Here is a 22,294-nt window from a genome sequence, read left to right as displayed (position 1 = left end):
TGAGGTTGTAAATTAGGGAGACAACATAATCTGATTATCATATATCATAAAGCAGTCGCATGGCAGAGCAAAGCATAGTGGCAACATTTACAGCTGCCTTTCATGGGAGAGATGAGCCAAGCATCCAGAAAGCGGTGGAAATGGAGGCAGTAAAATCAAAGCAATTTGGCGTTTTCTGTTGAACGATGATAGCCATTGAACACCACAGCCCACAAGCATCTCTTTACATATTGCCAATTCAAATTCATTATTGAACACAAGATCTAAGCCAAACACCTGCCATTTAAAATGAGATGACATGATGCAAGGAAAAGCAACACAAGGGCAGGGGGCTAATGTAAAAGGAACGTTTCATGGTGAAGTTCATACGTAAATATAAGGAAAAAAATATAGGGAAAGTTGTGTACTGGATTTAACAAAGGAGAGAGGGGAAACAAAGAAAGATTTATTATAGACATCAGATTTTGCAGTTGAATTACAGCAATAACTCCACAACCTTTTACACACAGAGAACCTTTAGTTAACCAGTGGGTTTCCCCTCTCCCCTATTATTCCATATATCCAAGTGCAGCAATCCTAAATGTAGATCCTGGCAGCTGTTTAAAAATTGAGGATTTCTGATAATTACATATCTTAATTAATGTCTCAAAGAATAAAAGCTGTAATGCAATTTATTGTTTGCTACATAAGTCATTCTGAGCAGCACCTCCCTGGGATTCCTGACTTAAAACCTCTCGGCCTTGGAAGTCTAGCTGCCAAATACCACAGCAACTGGAAAAGAAATACTGAAGAAAGGACAAGGGGAATTTCCCTCTGGTGTGACTCAAATAACAAAGCTTATTTAGCTAGTTTCCACCCACTGCTGTCTTTGTTCCCCTCCCGTTCTGGGTCTGCAGCATGCTCTGAAAATTTTCCAAACAGATGGTATCTCATCTCCACGAGGCATGAAATATTCTCCACAATAGCAGAATTTGGCCCTTTAAATATCATATGTAAAAGTTGCTTGCCATTTTAATTCCTTGTCAGTTCTGAAAGGGAACTAAACATGGCACTATTAGAGGTACTGATGAATGGCAGCATTAAAAAAAAAACCTGTCACACTTTCTTTCAGTGCAGTGGAACACGAGTATTATTTGCAATCAGAGAAGAATCCTGTTCAAAATCCCGTGCTTTTCATCTGAGCAAAAATAAATAACTTGTGGGTCAAGTCCCAAGGCTAATACAATGTTGTAAGATAATAAAGGCAGTGATCACTCTTCGTTTATCATGAAAAGAGCAGTTCAACATGCAATAGAGCATCTCGGCTAGTCTCTAAGGAGCGTTGGTGGAATATCAATCTTTGGTTGGATTATGTTCATGTTTTCCTATTAAAAGGTCCAGATTTGCTGTTGAAAATCTCCCCTTTGAATGCACAAATCTCAGAGCCAGCTCACTCAGCCAAACAGTTGCTGCATGAAAATGTGGGAAGGTGGATCCGTACAGTGCATGGTGAAATAAAGGTGTGAGCCACTTTGCAGCACACTTTCGTGAGTACGGCAGCCAATGGTGCAACAAATGTAAGTTGTGGCAAGCAGTGTGTGTGTGTGTGTGTGTGTGTGTGTGTGTGTGTGTGCAACAAATTCACTGGACTCACATTTATGTTCTTAACATGCCAGTTGAGTCATGTGAATTGGCTGTTCATATTACTGATATCCAGCTGAGATGCATTTTCCAAACACTCATTTTAACCATCCTTTCAGTGTCAAATATTTTAGCTAGGGACTGTGGTCATATAAGCCAGCATGCACCCTGACCTCCTGACTAACAGAAACTCTGCTTCACTATATTACTAAAACCAGAGAAAAGCATCAGAAGCCTGTAAACAACACTTTTCCAAGTGTCTTTTTTTTAAAAATTGCAGATCTGTTTGGAAATTGCAGATCTGTAGTTCCCAAGCTGCATGCCAGCACTACATGCTGAATGTAATGAAGGCCCAGAAACATCCCACATGGACTATAACATAGATCAAATCCAGGGTTCACTGTACAGATTCATTCACATAAATACTAGACTTAGGCCAAGTTACTCAAATAGGCTGCCATTCTTCCCCATTTTCCCACTAATAAAGTGCAGACCAAGACAGTGGTATTTGTCAGCTGCAAATATACTACACACCACCTTCAGGAAGTGTGGAGTTAATTACATGGAATCATGGGCCAGTTTCCCATCTAGAATTTGCCAGTATTAGACATGTTCAGTTTTCACAGAATGCTATTTTGGTCTTGTTTAAGCAATGGAGAACAATAAGCAGGAATATGAAAGAGCAAGACTGGCAGTGGTCAAGCACTCAAACACACACACACACAGAGAGAGAGAGAGAGAGAGAGAGAGAGAGAGAGAGAGAGAGAGAGAGATGCCTCCACACTAAGAGCAAGATGCCAGCCTGCAATGGTCATCCATTGACCCCTGCAGAGCAACAGCTTTGGCTGATGCAGTCGACGCACCATCAAGAATTGCCTTGCTGAATATAGTGAAGGACCAGCTAGGTCCAGAGTCAAGTGAAGCTTGCCCTACCAGTCACAATGAGCATGAGCCACCTCTGGGCTTGCCTCTCTTCAAGCAAGCTCAGACAGCCACCCTTTGGAATCTCATGAGCATGATGGAGCTCACCAGCCTTGCTTGTTGCTTGTCCCCACCCAGTATCTGGTGATCAGAGATGCACTGTCACCAGGGACATTGTGAGGGGGTGGCTCAGTGGTAGGCTGAGCCCCAGGTCTTTTGCACTGGCCCACAGATCTGCTGCCCCTTGCCCCAAACATTTCATCTTTTAAAAAAAATGCTTGCTGTGTAGTTAGGCCTACTGCAATGTGCTGCACTAGTGAGACCCACCACCACATTAATTTGCCCAGAGGGAAATACACGTCATGGGCTTCCACTCCACATCTGTTAAGTTCCTACCAAGGTCACTAAACATGGGGGGGGCTCTATCTTCATCTGTACCACCCAGATTAGAATCCCAATAGCCGATATCATTAGGGAAAGGGCCATGGCCCAGTGCGTGCCAAAGGCTGCAGGTTCAACACACAGCATCTTGAGGGAGATCTCCCCTGCCTGAAACTCTGGACAGCTGCTGGCAGCCAGCAGAGACAAAACTGAGCTAGAAGGACCGATAGTTTAACTCAGTATAAGGCACCTTCCTATGTTCCTGTCTCATTTTTTAAATCTACACCACTTTACCCTACAAAGTCTCATTACTATCTTCTCCCATTTATAGACAGAAGCTTTCTCTAAGTTCTTGCTTGTTGTTATTCAGTGTGGACCTTGTCAAGCAAAGCTTCAAAATCCTACCACAGCGTGCAACTCGCCACAGCCAATGTGATAATGTCTCTCAATTTCTTTATCCTTGCCAAAAATGTTCCTATTTTCTTCGCCAAAACGGATAATCCACACAGCCTTTTCTAGAAAGAGAGAGAGAGAGAGGAAGGAAGGAAGGAAGGAAGGAAGGAAGGAAGGAAGGAAGGAAGGAAACACTATGAATTCCACATGTCCCCCTCCTACTTCAAGCAATCTAGCGTCTGTCCTCCTTTGCCTCAGCTCAGGAAAAATAAAAACCTGTTCCCAGGAAACGGAGCGGGTTGGTTGCACACGCAGTAAAGTTTCCATTTAGTCTCTTCCAAGCTGAAAAGGAAACAATCTCCCCTCTTAAAAAAAAAAGTGGTCTTGGGGAGAACCTGCCATAGCTTGTACTTCGTCGGTTCTGCACTAGATGGCACTGCGCGAAGTTTTATCTGCTCTTGTTTTGTTCCAGCGACTGGAAACCCAGGCTGGGATCGAGCGGAATTCATTGAAGCTGCGGGCTTTCGTGACGTGTCCCTGAGCGCTCCATTACTTTGCTCGCTGCCAGCGCTTTATTGTTCTTGCTCCCCTCCGATCTTCTTCTTCCGCCTCCCCACCTTCCCTCGTGGTGCCCATTTGATGCCTTCGCCATCCCGCTGAACTCTGCCTGGGCGACCAGCGGGCGCCCGCTCAACTCCAGCCCTCTCGCCCGGCTGCGCTTGTGGAGGAAGCCCAAAGCGATCCAGAGGCAGGTGAGCAGCGCGCAGGATGGGCGCCGCGGAGAGCAGCGCGGGACCGCTGTAGACGCGGGACGCCTCGCCTGCCCTTGCCTTGGAGCCTTGGCTCGAAATCGACCTTCCATCCTCCAGTGAGCGACCAGTCGCCACAAAAAAGCCACCCACCCGCGCCCACCCTGCTCGGTCTCGGAGGGAGGAATCATGATCGAGTGAGCGAAGCCGTGCGCCGAACAGGTAGGGCAATGCAGCTTTCTTCCTTCTCGCCGTGCGCGAAGCCCAGGAGGGATCCAGCCCTCGCTCCTTCCCCCTCCGCCCTCGCCCACCCGAGCAGATCCCGTCCCAAAGTTGTGCTTTTGGGAGACGGAGGTGCCAACAGCATGGCGACAAAGGGACGGTCCGTTTCGCATCCTCTTCTTGGTTCGCCGGTGAAAACCTGGAAAGGCTTGGCGAGGTGGTGGAGGGAGGCTTGAAACGCAGCCGGCCACTTCTTCCAGATCTGTTTCTCTCTCCCTTTGGGTCGGAACTCCGGATATGTTGGTGGAGAAGGCTGTGGGGAAGGCGTGTGTGTGTTGTGTTGTTGAAGGAATCAATTGTTCTCCGATCCTGTTTACCAGAAAGAGAGGGAAGGGGCGGGTATCTTCGTTGGCTTGGTCTCTGTCCATGCAGCCAGATGTGCATCGGGAGGGGAGCAATAATTGGATAGTAAAAGTCACCCAGCCCCGAGATCCTTGAAAGTTGTGGCTCTCTTCTCCCTTCCCTGGCAAAAACCTCTTGGCTGAAATCAGACAAGTTACGAGGCTGTGGTGGATTTTTAAGAATAACCACATCTGGAGAACCTATTTGGACCTATTTGTTTGTTTACTAAGAACAAATGATTGCTAGTTTGTTTCATGAGGATAAGGAGACAAACCATGATCTAATTATGTAACTGAGCAGGGCACTTAATCCCACATTTCAAGCTCTGGGAGGCTGGTGTGGGAAACAGCAGAATGCTCCAAATAAAGACCTGCATGGCAACATTCAGGATATAAGGAGAGAATATTCCCACGAAGCTTGAACAGGGAAAGGCAGGGCTGAGAGTGCCAGCTGAAACCCATGGCAGGATTCTGCCTGATTTCACTGGCGCTGGATGGCACCCTGAATTTGCATCATAGCAGAGCAATGGTTACAATAGAGTGGGGGGTGTCATTAAAAGAACAAGGCATCTGTGGCACTGTGACGCAATGTCACACAGTCATGCAGTGGCACCCATTTCCCTCCTGAATCTTTTGAGGAGCAAGAGAGTTCTGTGATGTGCAAAGCAGCAAGCGAAAGAAGTCTTTAGGCTAATGAGGTGATGCCTAATTTGTCTTGCTCGAAGGAACAGAGCTCACTATCACCATGGCGACCCAGGGAATATTAACTTCAATTCCATAGAACATGTGGGGTGGGGGGGTATCTTTCCCAGTTGTAAGTAGGGGGCGGGGTGGGATAATGAAAGGTTTGCTGCCACTGATTTAGTAGAGAAAGTTTGTGGCTTTGGGATGATGTCTTGCAGCAAGATCAAGTTGCCGTCTCTTAAGCATGGGATGCATAAACCATGCATCAGCACCATGGACAGTGCAACATGGAAAAGCCACTCGATTCAGCCCTATGAACGTGGTGTTGCTTCTTGAAACTTTCCCAACTCTCTTTGGTCAGTTTAAAAGTTAGCATTCTAGTGAAAAGTGTGAAGTGGGGGAAGAGAGGGGTTTATTGTACATATTACAGCATGCAAGTCCCTTTTGCGGGGGGGGGGGGTGTTAATCTGCTTTGTGCATAGCAGTGGTGCAGCATCAGAAGAGTTCTTGGGAATGAAGAGCAGCTCCAGTAGCTGGAAAGTGGGAACAATCAAGCAATTTTAGAAAGTGATAGGAAGAGAAATGGAGTTGTTTTTCCCATGCTGGCTTATCTCTTGAACTTTTCAAGGCCCAAGATAATAGTGAAGAAATAGTTTTGCGGCATGTACTGTGCAGACATAGCGCAGTCTGCATAAAAAGCACAGCTCTGCCCCAGTCTGGAAGATGAAAAGGGTATGTGGGTACCACTTAGTTAAGTTCATGAATGCCCAGAACTGCAAAACTTACATTTTGCTTTTATTTGGTAGTTGTATAGCAATGCCACTAATTGAATGGTGCTAAAATTACAGGTCCACTGGGCTAGGAGGGACTCTTATGTATTCTAGTCTTAAATCAATTCATCTGGGATGGGACAGAAACTCTCTGTCCAATAGACATCACATCAAGGTCACTAGCATTTATATTACACTCTCCCACAGGTAGAAATCTTGAACCGTCAAAAGTGTGCTATAGATGAATTCCTAAAGAAGAAGGATCACAAAAATATATATATGAAGTGTGAAGCACTAATTAGGCTTGCAAAGAGCCTATGTATGGTTCCCCAAGTGTGAAAATGGAATAGAATCATAGAATCTTAGAGTTGGAAGGGACCAAAGGGTCATCTAGTCCAACCCCCTGCAATGCAGGAATCTCAGCTAAAGCATCCATGACAGATGGCCATCCAACCTCTGCTTAAAAACCTCCAAGGAAGGAGAGTCCAGCACCTCTCATGGGAGTCTGTTACACTGCTGAACAGCTCTTCCTGTCAGAAGGTTTTTCCAAATGTTTAGTCGGAATCTCCTTTCTTGTAACTTGAAGCCATTGCCTCAAGTCCTACCTTCCAGAGCTGGAGAAAATAAACATGCTCCCTCCTCCATGTGACAGCCCTTAAGATCTATGAAGATGGCTATCATAGCTCATCTTTTCCAGGCTAGACCTATCTCGTTGTTGTTTGCCCCCTTTAGGAGTTCTAACAGACCTTTTGATGCAATAGACTTCAAAAGCAACAAACCCATTCTCATTCCCGAGGTTTACTTGTTAACAGTTACAGACATAACATCCTAACAGAGCAATCCTCTACTCACCTCACACACAGATCAGAGACACATTGGTGCTATGCTGGCAGACTGGCTTAATGGCATCAAACGCAGACTCAGCCTGAGAGGGAAGATGGGGAAACACACAAGGAGAATTTTTTTAAAAATGCATAAATGTTTCCAGGATCCTGTAGCCACTGCTAAGGGACTGGGCTGGCAATGGAGCCCAAACTGACATCCACACCACATCCAGAGAAAGCTAATGACTCCTGCACACTTTTATAATAATAATAATATCTTTATTGTCACTGCCCCCTCTCGGGGACAACGAAATTACTTGCCTGTGACATAAGGGTGGAGTGAGTAAAACATGGGAGACTTCTGTAGCAGTTAGGCATGACAGCCTGTGTTCCCCCTTCCCTTGCTTAGCCACATGGGATGCTCTGTTCTGGTACTCCCAGAACTTCCCTCTGATATTTGGACAAAGGGTGGTATACAAATGTAATAGATCATCAGCATGAGCATCAGTTGTTGGAGTGGAATTTGGTATTATGTGTTTGTGTGTGGAGGAAGTCAAGAGCAAAGTACCTTTTAGAGATCTAGGCATAGATGTGTTAGCAACAGGCTCAAGTTACCATGCATCTAACGAGGCTAGCCTGCTTTGGGCAGAGTGCTCCCTTTGTGTGCAAGGTGCCCTTTCTCCATAGTTTCTCATCCCCAGAGTTCCCTTTGTGAACCCTTAAGCATGTGCAGTATTGGGCCAGAGAGAGATAATCCCAGACACAGCATCCTATCACCTCAGTTATTGTCTCCCTGTGTGGGGTTTATAGACTGATGGTTGTGTGATTGGGTGCTGAGTGCTTTGTCACTGTGACATGTGTGGGGCCATCAAAAAATCTCACCTCATTGAAATCAGTGGGAGGAGTTGCACTGTCCATGAGTCAAAGAGGTAGAGAGGATGCAGCATAAATGTGCTCCAGCTACGTGCTGCCACCCATGCGCCACCCACAATGGTACCCTGTTTAGCCATTTGACCGGCATGACCTGTCATGGCAGTTGCATATCAGATGTTCCTCCAACATTGCTGTGTCCCTGTCAAATACTTTAGCCCCCTCATTCAAGGATTTGTCAGTACAGAATTGTGCCCTGAATATATTCAAAATGAAACCATCATTTCAGTGGAATAGCCCATGCTAAGTTGGTGTCCTCCAGACAGTGGCAGACCTTGGGGTCTCAAATTTCAGCAGCTCCCCCTGCCACTTGTGCCCTATTCTAAATCATAGTTGCCACGTCCCCTGCAGCACCCCCAAGGCTCCTCACCCAGGGTGACCAAACCGGTCACGCTCTCCTTAATCCACCTCTGCTCCAGACTGGGGCTGATGGGTGTTGTAGTCCCACAAATCTGTTGGAGGGCAACAGATTGGCAAAGCTGCAATAGTATTTTATAGAAATGGAGAAGGTGGGTGGAATGGTGGGCATGTCTGGGGGATTGCAGCTACAGTCTGCAAAGCAATCTCATTCCAGCACCACAGAAATCTAAATAAATCTATGGCCACACCTACTCCAGTCTTGGCATCTTACAGATAAACTAAAGGGCCTTCTGGCACAGATTAAACACTGAATGTCAAACAATTGTCAAATGACATATGCAATTGGATCAAAGATTACAGCCATAATCCTTCGTACACTGAATTTGGAGTAACTTCCAAGTAACTCTGCCCTGGGTCACTCAACAAAACTGTTTGGTTGGTGACTGCTCTCAAGTGGTTACAAGAAGCAGGAGATAATAGGCAAATAAATGCTCTTCATGCTTTTCCGAAGCTCTAGTGCGTAGTCTGTTCTGCATACTATTTGAGAGCCTCCCTAAAATACAGCCGTGTACATAAGTATCATTTCACATTGACATTGCTAGTTCTATTTCTGTTTCTTGCTACCATTATTTCTCTCTATTGTTAGACATACAAGACAATCAAGAACAGAAAGGAAAACAAGAAAATAATAGTGTTCATTTAGGAAAGAAATCTTTCGATGAGTCATTTTGATTCTGTTCCCTGTGCAAATGCATGTGCGTGTTTTGTTTTTTACATTTCACAAACACACTGTCTTTTAGTACTTTACGTAGTCTTCAACAGACAACAAGCAGTAAATACACATTTTTTGTGGAAGGGAAAATAAACTGAAGATTTATATACCTGGAGAAAAATTTAAAATATGTATTTGTAATCAAATGTCTTATTTTTATAGGCATTAAGTTATCTCACCCTGTAACTTAGTGAAAATAATCTAAGGGGCAGGGAGGGAGGGAGAAAGAGATGGGGGCGGCAATCAACCAGGAACTACACATGTCCTTGTCTCTCTGAAGTCTGTAGAAAATAATGAATTCTGTAGAATATTGCAAGTAGAAACTCCAGATTCTATGACCAGATTATAGTGTATATATTAGTTACACATAATGCTGACAACAGAATATGCATTTTTTCAGATCATGGAATTTGGAGGCAATGGTGAGGATTAAGGTGATAGGAGGAAACAGGATTTAAAATGCATTTGGGCAGCAGAATCATAAGGAAGAATTACTGCATCTTCTCACTGTCCGCAAGTGCTTGTCTATCTGTGACTGCTGACCAGCTTTTCCCAATGAACTCTGGTTTTTCTGTGACACCTTATGCAATAGCAGAATGATCGAGCCCGGAGGGATGTTGCTTATGCCCCGTCAGTTCTTCATCCCACACTCTGCCGAGACCAAAGAATGCAAGTCAACCTTTTGATTTCACTAAAATCAATGTCACACAACAGTCCTGATCATCCTCAGAAACAAGCACAATCAACTGGGTCGGTGGGGTGATGAAATGCTCACATCACACACAACAGCACATACCTCAATGCAGTGCAATGTCAGGATTCCTGGGGGTTTTTCCCATTTGTACCCCACTCTTCCTCAAAAAGACTGAGTAGCTTGCAGATGGTTCCCTGGTAGTCTCACATCCAGGCAGTTGCCAAGCCAGGTATGTTCATGCTGTCCAGCACACTTGTGTAAATCCAAGATTCAGTTCCTTACAAAAATATAAATTTCTGCACCAGCATAGCTGGTATAACCAGTGCTTTTTTTCTGGGGGGACGCAGGGATACGCATACCCCTAAACATTTTGTGAATTTAAGTTTGGTCTCATTGAGGGGCAGTATTTCAATATGAATAGGAAAATGAGAATATCCCTAAACATATATTTTTTTGGGGGGGGAGCACTGGGTATAACAAGGGAAGGAGCAGAGGTCAGCAAAGCATTTAGCCACACCAGATCCATACATTGCTTTGGAGGGGGAAATTGGCCAAAACTTAGTTGTGGGGGGTGAGCGGTTAAGGATTCATCTTCTAACACTGTCACGGGTACTAAATCTCTACTGTCCCTCCACATAAACTAGGTTGTTCCCTGCAAGAAATAAAGAACCAACAGAAAATAGCCCCTTAGGCAGATTCTGGGGCCTAAATCTCTCCCCAGTCCAGTCCAACATATGGACCTATACCTGCCAACCAACAGGACTGGGCTGCCCCAAGTTTGAAATCGATATTGCTAGCACAGTTTGTTACTTCCTTTATAGAAAGCTAACAGTTTGCACCTCAAAGGTACTGGGAACATGAAACTGCTGTCTGTAAGCCTAATTATTTGGTACTGAACAGCGTGTCTTCTTGTGTATGAAAGGGGTGGGTGGGAAAGAGATAAGACACAGCAGCTAAAAATATTGGTCTAGAAGATATTGGTTCCCATGGCCTCCCTCTCCATAGAAGCTTGAAAAACGAGAATGAAAAAGAGCCATCATAAGCACTGATAACAAAACTGTTCAGCATATGTGTGAGTGTTTATTGTTACATAAGCTAATAGTCTAATAATAAAATTATTCAAATACAATTTAAATACTATTGAAATGGAGGAAGAGAGGAAAGAAATTGCTATAGTCATCCAACCTCCAAACTAAATGAATTCACTGATACTTTTTTTAAAAAAAGAATGTTTTTGATAAGTCCAGCATTTTAACTTGCCAAGATAGGAATCATATTTTGCCCTCCTACAGATGTTCAATTCTCTTGTCAAAATGAAATCTTTTTACACTGTTCATTCAGTGAGAAATTTGTATTCGTTTCTGGAGACAAATCACTCCAAAGACAAAACAATTAAAATTATGTCTGAGAAATAGATTTCCTCTCGTCTACAACTCTTAAGAATGCCCTCACATCGGATGCTTGGCCAGATGAGAACTAGATGAAAATTATACTCTGTTTCAGCTAACTCTATTAATCATGTCTGTGTAAGGGTCAGATGGCAGAGTGCACCATTAAAACATCACACTTACCCAGGAATTATTTCCATGTTTTGAATGTTAACCATCTGAAATGAGAGGTAAATGTTACTTCCTATTGAAAGTAATAATAATAAAGTAAGCTTTGCTTTGAACAATTTTAGTATCACAAGCATTTGATAGAAGGTGCTTTAATTTTGGTTTTTATTATCAATTGCTTATGTTTTACATCTTTAATTAGCTTTTATTGTTTTATTGTTTGCGTGTATATTTATTTTTCAAAATATAATAATAATAATAAGAAGAAGAAGGTTCTGTTGTTAGCCACCATGGAAATACTCAAAGGAGAAGTATAAGTAAAATAAGAATAAGATAAATAAAATAAACAAACCAATTTATTATGATTGGTGAGTGGTAAGAAGAGCAGGCAAGTTGTGGCCCCTGTAGCAACTTTCTGGACAGTTTATAGACAGTTTCTACCATCTCTTATTATCTCCTGTGAAATGCCGGGGTGGGGGGGATATGCTCTGACCAAAGCTATATGAGCTTCTGTGACATTACATAGCCCATATGTTACTGTTGCTATGGCCTGAATGAATCTGCCTACTGTGATGACAGGAGAAAATAAGTTTCTAGGGGAGCAAGAAACTGTGTCTTGCACACAGGGATTGTTAGGTGTTATGGCAAAAGACTGCTCTGTAGTGAAGGGGCTAAGTGGGAGAGAAATTACCACCTCAGGGAGAAAATACCATACTCTTGTCTCACCACAAAATTGTGGGAGACAAGAGTAGGGTACTTTCCTACAAAATTCCCACAAAATAGGTGGGAGGCTGTGGCACAGCCAGCAAATCAGCATAGCTTTTACTGGGATGGAAATTTATTTCTTACTTATTTAATGCATTTTCATTGTGCAATTCAGGCAAAGAAAGGAGGAGGGGGCATCAGGCCACTTACAAATGTCAAGACAGCCCTCAGGCTCACAATCTAAAAATACCCGACACAAAAGGGAAATGGATTGGGAGGGAGAAGGAAAAAAAACCTCTGGCACTATATTGCAAAGATCAACTGGAATGAAAATATTTCAAGGTGGAGAGAAATCAAAAGTTGCTAGTATTTTGACAGAGCTGACAGACATGCCATACAATTCCGTCTCTGCCCCTCTCCTATATGGAATGGATGCAGTAGAACAGGCATAGGCAAACTCTAGCCCTCCAGATGTTTGGGATTACAATTCCCATCATCCCTGACCACTGGTCCTGCTAGCTAGGGATGATGGGACTTGTAGTCCCAAACATCTGGAGTTTGCCTATGCCTGCAGTAGATGATAACTGAGGAAGGAGCCTGGTGGAGCCAGTGTTTCAGCAGAGCAGATGGAGAGGCCTTGCAATGGGTTTGGGGGGAAAGCAAGTACCAATGGCAGGTCATTCCAGAACAAAAGTGGAAGTAGGTGAATGAGGACATCCAAATCTGGTCCTAAGAGAAAAAACAGCCTGCAGATGCTCAGAACAGAGAATGCCTTTCCTTCTCACCCATAGATGCTGAGTGCCTTCTTTCCTGCTGAATTTCCCATAAGTTTCTTCCTACAGAAACAATGATGTATAGATTGAAAGAAGAAAGCTGAAGGCTGGAAGGAAAAACAAAATGACAAGAAAACGAGCTGCTAATTCAATGGTGTAATCAACTGTGTTCTGCAGTATTTAATCAGAGGATCCCTCCATTCATTTATCCAGCTCAGGCTTCTGCTGCAGCATTGCAGGACACCTTCTGGTCCCGTTCCCCACCCCCCACCCCTCCCCATGAGGAGGATAATTTTTTCAGTCGCATAAGAAAAAGGGAAATTGTGAGGGCCATTTCACACATTACACAGAAGCATACCTGGGTTTGCCGCTGCAGATCCGTGTCACAGGAAGCAGCCGCCAATTATGGCTTAGACTTGCATGATACACGCTTGCTGTTGTCACATTCCCACCTTACGTATTTACATCTACTGCCCTAAAGCTGCTTGTGAAACAGAACTGTGTATCAACCCTTGGTATGTGGTTCTTCCTAGATTTAACCCTATTAAGGGCCCTTTCAGTTCATTGAAATTTAAGGGCCAAAACAGATCTGACAGAGGATATAATTGGTTAGGCTCTCCTGTGGTTCTTACGTTGCTTATGAGCTGCCCTCAGAAGGGCTGCTTTGAAGATCAAGGAGATGGTGCTCTGGGAGACGGTGAGTCACTTTTTCCTTCACTGCCCTTTTCCAGATATGACCTCTACTCCACCAATACCCTAAGCATCTGTCAATGTGTTTTCTCCCTAAGCAGCTCTGGGGAAAGATTTCTATAGGCTCCTTGACTTCTCTCTGACCTAGCTGCTTGGGGGAAAGATCCATTGCTATGATATAATTATGTGTCCCTGTGAGCATTTTGGTTGGGGAGAGCCTGGCTGAAGGGGGACCACCTCAGTCAGAAATAGCAGGTTGCTCCCCTTCCGCATCCTCTATGGAGCTGGCTGAGGCCAGATCCATGCCATGCATCTCCAGCACATGTGTATGACATTCCCCAAAGAATCCTGGGAACTTCCCCCTTACAGAGCTATAGTTCCCAACTCCAAGGGTTCTTTTGTGGGGATTAATATGCTTTGGATGTGATTGGATGTGTTGATTGGCCCTAAGAGGGCTCTGGGGCATTTCCTGCCAGATCCTTTTGTTCCCAGTCTGCAAGGGAGAATCCAGAAAAATGAGGATGGGGTCCAGATGACCTCCTCTGGTCTAGGGTCCTATCATCTGGTGAGCCACAATCTCGTAGCTGTGGTCAATAAGCCAATAAGCCAATGTCTTGATCATTGCAGTTGAGGGTGTTGAATCCAAACTTGTTCTTCTATTTGTGGAAGGAGTTTTTCCCTGAGTAAAAGGGCCCAGTAATCTCATTTGGATCCAGACCTGGACATTTTGTGATCATCCCTTGGTCTCCAGCCATCTGTGGAGGACAATGAAGATTCCAGCTTCTTTCTTGCAGGATTATGTTGGAGAGGTTGTAGTGAGCAAGCATTAAAAATAAGAAAAACCTCATTTAAAATATTATTTCCCTTTTAATCTTGCTGTATTTCGATATCTGAATATAAACTGTTATTCAAGGCTCATGTAGTAACTTTGTTTTGTGCTGAAGTTCTCACTGGACAGAAACTTGGCCCCCCCCAAAAAAAGTCAAAGCTTAAGAGAAAAGATTTTAGGGGCAGTATTTGTCTCTAGGTGTTTTACACTCTATTTTGTGAATAGTTCTCTAATTTGGGCTTTTGCCTGACAGAGAGGAAACCTAGCCTAGCTTTCAGGTTTTACTATCTAGAGAAAAGGTAAAAGGTAAAGGGACCCCTGACCATTAGGTCCAGTCATGACCGACTCTGGGGTTGCGGCACTCATCTCGCTTTATTGGCCAAGGGAGCCAGCGTACTGCTTCCGGGTCATGTGGCCAGCATGACTGAGTCGCTTCTGGCAAACCAGAGCAGCACACGGAAACGCCGTTTACCTTTCCGCCGTAGCGGTACCTATTTATCTACTTGCACTTTGACATGCTTTCGAACTGCTAGGTTGGCAGGAGCAGGGACCGAGCAATGGGAGCTCACCCTGTCGCGGGGATTCTAACTGCTGACCTTCTGATCAGCAAGTCCTAGGCTCTGTGGTTTAACCCACAGTGCTACCCGCGTCCCTTAGAGAAAAGGTACCTGCTTTTAAAAAGCCTTTTAGTTTATATGATAGACAGATGGCAATTAAGATGCAGAAAGTCTTGTTTAGTCGCTACCAAACAGGGCAACTGAATTGCTGTGGAAATGGTCCCTTAATAAAGGCATGAGATCTCCCCCGACTTTAATTTACTAGTGGTCGTTGCACGACAGCTTTCTAAAGAATGGAAATCAGTTCCATCAGCTGTCATCCAGTGTCATTTTGCTGCCGTGTTATAAAGCTTTTCATTGACTTGTACTGACATTGTAGTAGCTCTGCAGGAACTTCTGCTATGTCCAGTCAATCAAAGAGGAGAAGCAATGTCAGGACCTCTACACAGCTCTTGCTAGTTGTCTTTGGCTTCTCCCTGTTCCCTTGCCACAGTAGCCTCTGTCTAGATCACTCTGAAGATGACACTGAGGACCAGCTCAAATTTATACACTTCCTTCTGTATTTCATTGTGCAATCTGTCCTGGATGTCTTTCTCGGCAGCAGAAATGTTGATTCTGCGGCTCTGTCAGTGTCACTAGACTACATTTCCCATCATCCCTGACAGTTAGCCATGTTGGCTGATGGGAACTGAAGGCCAATACCATCTGAGGAGGGACAGATTCCTCATTCTCGGGCTACAAAATTGCCTGGAGATAATTATTATATGCTGTTGTTTCATTATACTACTTTTGTGGCTTGGAAAAGGTGTTATGTTGGTAGTCTTGCATATTATTCAAGGGTGTGTGTTATTTTGTAAATTTTCTTGTGGTGCTGAATTATGGTCCATTGTGTTGTCTTTATTCTATAGTCCTCAGCTTCCTTGACCAGGAAATTAACATGGATCGTAGGTATTGATAAACCTACCTTCGATTAATTTGTCAAATCCCCCTTTTCTCCAACTCAGAAGTCATCATCACATCTTGTGCCAGCAAACCCCACAGTGTTTGATTGACTATTAAGTTAAGCATGCATTCTGTGAAGACATGATTTCTTTTGTCCATCAGTTTCATTAGATAATCCAGAATTCTAGTGTTATGAGAGAAGGAGGTGTTTTCCCCCTCCCTCTACCCACTTTCTACACATCATCATTTTAGAAATATCTTTAGTTGTCTTTTTTCCTACATTAGAGATGCTTTATCCTTCTCCAATCTGAGCATTTTGGCTGCCCCATTTCTGCATCTTTTCCAGTTCTACCATATTTACTGAGATGAGGAAATTAGAGATGTAAAAAGCATAATGGCATTTTTCCACCCCTTTTTTCTGATTACCGAACACCAATTTTGCCTTTGTCACATTCACTGAACACTGAGTTCACATTTTCATTGAGATCTCCACTGTGACCACAATATGGTTGACCCGGTTAGTCACAGTTCAGACACCATCAATTTATATGTTGTATATTCCCCAATTTGCATAGTTTTACACTGAAGTTACACTGGACTGGATCTAACTAGCCATCTTGTTGCCTAGTCAGCCAGTGGAGAAATCCTGTTGCAATTCTTCACTCTCTGCTTGGGTTTTTACCAACCTATTTCCATATAATCTGCAAACCTGGGACCCTACGAGCCATACCATTTTCATCCTGACTGCAGTCCAAATAACATTACTTTAAATAACAAAATACTTTGTTATTTAAAGTAATGCCATCCTGCTCTTCAGCTCAAAATTATTCCCAGAGCAGCTTACAAGGATCCATAATAATACAGTCGCTGATCACAGGTTGACAATGTAAAAGAAATGGCACAAAAGGAAATGGAATTGGGAGAGAAGAAGAAAAGGCAGCGGCAGGTGCTAGGTCTTGGTTACAAGGAGGAGGGAAGTGAGCTCCTTGAGCTGGATGGGGGGGCAGGCTGGCCTCCCCCTTCCCTTTTTGATATTCCCTGGAGGCAAGGGAAGAAACCTAACAGTGATCCTCCTTCTTCCAGCCAGTGGTAGAGGCCAGAGTGTGCTTCCCTTCAGCTTTGCAGTCCCTGGGACAAATTAAATAGCACGAGCTCCAACACAGGGCTTTGGGACAAGGGTGTGTGTGGAATGCTTTTCTGCTTCTGCAAGAACTGTCCATTTAGTCCTGCCCATTCAACCAATATGTGACTCTCGTAAGAGGAGCTGTCACTTAACCCCCTGGCTGTAAACATTGCAGGTGAGGGATTTCATCAGAAGCTTTTTGGAATCCCAAGTATGTAATGTCTTTGGGTTGAGAACATGTTTGTTCCGTATATTACGGACCATCTGGACATGTTGTCCTAACAAGCAATCCAAGGCAGGTGACTGACTCAGGAGGACTCATTTTAATTGCCACACTCCCAAGCTGAATTTGTGTTTGTGAAATGGTGCGAATTGCTTTGGTTCTGCTACTGCCTCCCTCCTCCTCCTCCTCCTCCTCCTCCCCCTCCTCCTCCTCCTCCTCCTTTTCCTCTACATGCTGTGCTGCTGCACCATTATATAACCAGCCATGTGTGGAAGCTGCATGCAAAAGCTTAAGAGCCAAGATTAACTTGTTAGTTCAGTGCAACAGAAGCAGAGCAGGAAGCTTTTCTTTAAAATATAAGGAGGTGGAAGCCAGCAGCCACCCACTGACCTTCACTCACTGTAAAGTAATGATGTTGGCATTCTGTAGGATTGATATCCTGCTGCCTGACATCTTGTGCCAGTATTTACTAGAACCACAATATTCTTAAATCAGAAGAGTATGCTCTGCATGAAATAGAAAAAGTGACAAGACCATGTTCTGACATAATCCCCCTGATTTTGATGGACCATGTGGTGGTCAACAAATCAGTCATAAGGATAAATTAATTTTCTGGCCAATTTAAATGTTTTCCTCAGTTCATTTAAAATAGGATTTCAAACCATCTATACAGTGGTACCTCAGGTTACATACGCTTCAGGTTACATACGCTTCAGGTTACAGACTCTGCTAACCCAGAAATAGTGCTTCAGGTTAAGAGCTTTGCTTCAGGATGAGAACAGAAATCGTGCTCCAGCAGTGCGGTGGCAGCAGGAGGCCCCATTAGCTAACGTGATGCTTCAGGTTAAGAACAGTTTCAGGTTAAGAATGGACCTCCGGAACAAATTAAATACTTAACCCAAGGTACCACTGTATTAACACTGTTGAGGATGGCATTTTCAGACCAGAAGGATGCTTGAGGGGCAAGAATGTTCAAAGTACAGAAATATGTCATTTTTCTGGGACATGGACATTTTATCCCACAATAAAGAACTTCACTCTGATCTACCATGCATGCCCACTCAGAAGTAAAGCCCAATGTCCAACAAGATTTGCTCCCGTGTAAGTGTGTGTAGGACTGCAGCCTGCATTCTTTCAAAGCTTATGGGAGATGTTACCTTTTTAACATCAACCTCTTACTGATAAGGATATATATGTTTCAGAGTGGTAAGCTCCTCTCCATTCCTCATTTTACTATTTTATTAGTTATCCATTTAAAGCATTTTTTTGCTGCATTCATTGCCAAAGGCACCCAAACTAATACATGGTTAAAATGTCATACAAACCTAGTTTACTTTTTTCATACTCATGATTTATTTTCAAACTTGGGTTGCTCGAAGCAAAATCATCTTCCTCCACCCAACTCATATTTATTGTGTTCTCCTGTTTCTTCCCTCAGCTTTTCTTATTTTTGAAATGAATTGGCATTTAGAACATGAATGACATGCAGCACCATTCTACAGTATATATGTCTACCCAGAAGGCCTAGGGATATCAATGGGACTTGGTGCCAAGTACATGTATAGAACAGGATTGGGGAACCTCAGGCCCAGGAGGGCTCTTGAGGCCTCTCTGTTTGGCCCTCAGGATTCTCCCACATTCTTTCTTGGCCACCCACCTTCCCCAGACCATTTCCTTCACTGGACCTGGCCCATGCCATCTTTATGTGCTTTTGTCTGGCTGAAATGATTCTGTGGACTGTGATCATTCCTCTAGCTTGCTTGGATGGAGAAATTTGTGTGCATGCCAAACCTTTGACTTTCATGTTGGGTGGGATGTAGCTTACCCTACAAAGGCGAGAGCACAGGCATTGCTCTGCTCGCTTCGACTCTGATCTTGACCACCACAGGCTTGCAAAGGGCCCTGGAAGGTTGCCCATGAGGGAATTTGGCCTTCAGGCTGAAAAATGTTCTCTACCCTTGGTGAATAGGACTGTTGGCTTGCAGTGCAATTGTATGCATGTTGGCTCAGAATTTAAGTCTGTATAAGATTCCTATGCTTCTAATGTTGCCTACTTCCTAGTAAGCATGTTCAGGATTGCAACCGCCATCGATTACAAATGAGGAAAAGGTTTTGTAGAATATATTGCATGTGCTCTTGATAGCCTTCTCTGCTAGAGTCTGGCCTGAGGCTTGAGTTGAAAGCCCCACCAATTCCCACCATCCTGGGATGTAAATAGACCAGACAGGCACTTGCTCATTAGGACAAGAATGATTTATTCTCTGTATATATTCATGCTTCGCCTCTCTACAGAGCCTTCCAACAAAGCAAGCTCTGCTAGGCTCAGAAGTAGGATGAGATAATTCAACACATTTAACTTAAAATCAATCTTAGGGGGGCTTTAGATATCACAGCCAAGGGAGATTGTGTTCTGTAGAAGCAGTCTGGTTAAATCTAAGCTAAGTGTCTAAAACCATAAATATGGAACTCCTGATTATTTCTGTACCATGCATACTACTGGAACTCAAAAGTCGCAATCTGATTTTCTCTCTACCAAGCTATATAATTTGCTGGCTCAAGTAACTTCATCTGCCCTGCAGGCCACATATTCACCTAATTTGGGAGGATGAGCCATGTCTGCAGTGAATCAAAGCGTTCAAGTAAAGCTTCACACCTCTTATCCTTGCATAACAGCATCACCGATAAAACACACATGCAAACCCAAAGGCACTGTTGACCATATACTGGGAAATGAAGTCTGCTAGGGAGTGTTCTGTTGGCAGTGTTCTTCAGCCTTAGATTCTATTCAGAAATACTCAGAAATAAACCCCAGTAGGTTTAGTGGAACATACTACCAGGTAAGAGAGTATATGACTGCAGACTTTGGGGGGGGGGAGCATTATGCACAGAATCCTCATAAATGGCAGTCAGTGAAGGGTTCTATTCCAGTGGTCACATTGTCTCATCTGCCCCAGTGGCCCAAGAGAGTTGAGCATCCTTCAGTGACAACATGGTGTGGTCCAGGAAGTAAGATTTCCCCTCTCAAACTCTAAAATCCTATTCCCTTATGGGGTCCTTTCCCACCTTGCTCATTTGTTTCCTCTTGTATCATCAGCATTTCTTTTACAAATGCATTTATGAGAGAGTCCAAGCAGAGTCTGGGAAGGCAAAGGAAGTCATTTACGGTAAAGAAAAATAGAAACCTGGTGCCTGTGAATTAAAGCTACAACAGTGAGTGACAAGTTACAGTAGTGTGCGGTGTTATCTGCATCCACAAGCAATATAAAACCAGCAGCCAGTGCAATTTCCTGATTGCAGTGCCTCGGTGTTGTCACTCGTGATTGCTAGATCCTTATAGTTCCCATCGAGGCAAATGGGAAACATGAAGGGTGTAATTGGATTCAATAGGGCCACAGCTTTATTTGGGTGGAATCTGATCTGTCGAAAGCTTCCACAACTACCTCCCATGGCAGATCTGCCATTTCATAGCACTCTCGATCTGAAAGCTCTTGCACCTGCTTTTGACTCTCGTGTCTCGGGGCCTTTCATTTATTAGTTGAAATATGCCACTTTTGAGTTATGCAAGGTTTAGGGAAGTATCCATGTATTTTTGCCTATTTTGCTAGATTTTTTTTTCCAACTTAAAAAGGGGGCTCTTCAGGGATACACCAAGAGTTATCAACTCCTTTCTGGTAGGTTAATGAACATGAAAATCATATGTTCCACAAAAACCTACCATGAACTTAGCCTCTTCATAGAGCTCCCAAAGGGACTGTCAATTGGGCAATGTTCCAGAATGAGACAGGCATGTTCACTTCTTTTGAATATTATAAAAAAAAAAGAGGAGAGGAGAATTTCCCCAGCAACCATTGTAATGTAAAATCTACTTCACAGAAGCTTTATGCAGAGAGATCACAACTTGTTTTGGTAAAATGAATGTTCTAAAGGAAAATAAAAAAGACCAGGGCATGTAACGCACGCTGGGTATATTTTAAGGGTCTGTCTTTCTAAACACCCATGCTGAGCCATAATGGAGGCACAGCTAGTTAAGGGCCCTACCAAGAGCTTCTTGAAATCAGTGGAAAAATCTCCCATTGATTTCAATGAGCTACTCATCTCTTTTTTTAATGCCTATAAAGGGCAATGCACCGGTGAATTAAGCACCACCAGGACTCAAAGAGTGACAGTCCAGGATTTAATAACTAAAGAAATTGTTGCATTGGAAAATAAGCACAAAAGAACAGTCAGGAACAGAATATGTAGGAAGCTTATCAGCAAGAGGCAGGAATTACAGGTAAATAAAAATTAACATAACCATGGCCAATAAATACTATGCATTTGGGAATAAACATCCTAATCCAATGCTATGAAATGAAAACCTTTTTAAAAATACTGTAAAGAAAAAAATGGTCTGTAGCCTCTACAAGTAGAAAGAAAGTGTACACTGCCCAAAACATCAATACAGAATTCTTCACCCAGTTGGTACTTCAGATGCATCTGATGGTAGGGATAGCCAAGCTTATTCACACAAGGCATGCGTACAGCCTTTAAAACCTAAGCACTCTACTTTCTTGTGTAAAAAATAACCCACCAAGAAAGTGAATAAATTCTTTCCAAACTTAAAAAAAATCACAAATCACCAGCAGCTCTTTTAAAAATGCATGTGTTTTAGTCTCACATATGGCTTATGCTGGAAAGTGGGTGAAACCCGGAAACTCAAGGCTGGTGATAGTGCCGAAAGCTGGGCAAGATCCAAAAACCGTGTGGGTGTACAGGCCTATATAGCTGTTCAGCCAGTTTCATGGCACCCTTGCAACTACACCAGGGGTAGCCAACATGGTGATCACTAGATGTTGTTGGACTACAACACCCATCAGTCCAAGCTAGCATGACCAAAGGCCAGGGATGATGGGCATTGTAGTTCAACAGCATCTAGAGGACATTACGTTGGCAACCCCTGACTGAGAGCAAGTCGTTTTATCTCACACTATGTGCAAGCTGAACAAAACGGCTTTATACCAGATAGAAAGATTGTGGATCCTCTTAGACAAATGTCCTGAATGCCAGCAATGCAGAAAAGGGGGGATATGCTAGTTTTTATCCTGAAATGCCCACAAAGTGATCACCTGGAATGGCATTTCTTACTGGCAATGCTAAACAAAAGGAAGAGGGTGGAAGTAAAGCTGTATGAGATGA

General features: G+C 43.5%; 1 protein-coding gene across 2 annotated transcripts in view; it reads left to right on the top strand.

Moving 5' to 3' along the window:
* The first annotated feature begins 3,963 nt into the window (after positions 1-3,963).
* KCNJ6 (potassium inwardly rectifying channel subfamily J member 6) overlaps positions 3,964-22,294 on the top strand; it is a 102,103-nt gene continuing 83,772 nt past the window's right edge. Inside the window, exon 1 of one of the 2 annotated variants that reach the window (XM_028727164.2) lies at positions 3,964-4,286. The gene's annotated coding sequence lies outside the window, so the exon portion shown is untranslated. The remainder of the gene's footprint in view (positions 4,287-22,294) is intronic. The other variant, XM_028727163.2, reaches the window with a different exon arrangement.

The sequence above is a fragment of the Podarcis muralis genome, chromosome 4 (genome assembly GCF_964188315.1).
Source record: "Podarcis muralis chromosome 4, rPodMur119.hap1.1, whole genome shotgun sequence".
Classification (NCBI taxonomy): Eukaryota; Metazoa; Chordata; class Lepidosauria; order Squamata; family Lacertidae; genus Podarcis; species Podarcis muralis.
The sequence above is the reverse complement of the archived record's forward strand: the minus strand, read 5'-3'. Positions and strand labels throughout refer to the sequence as shown.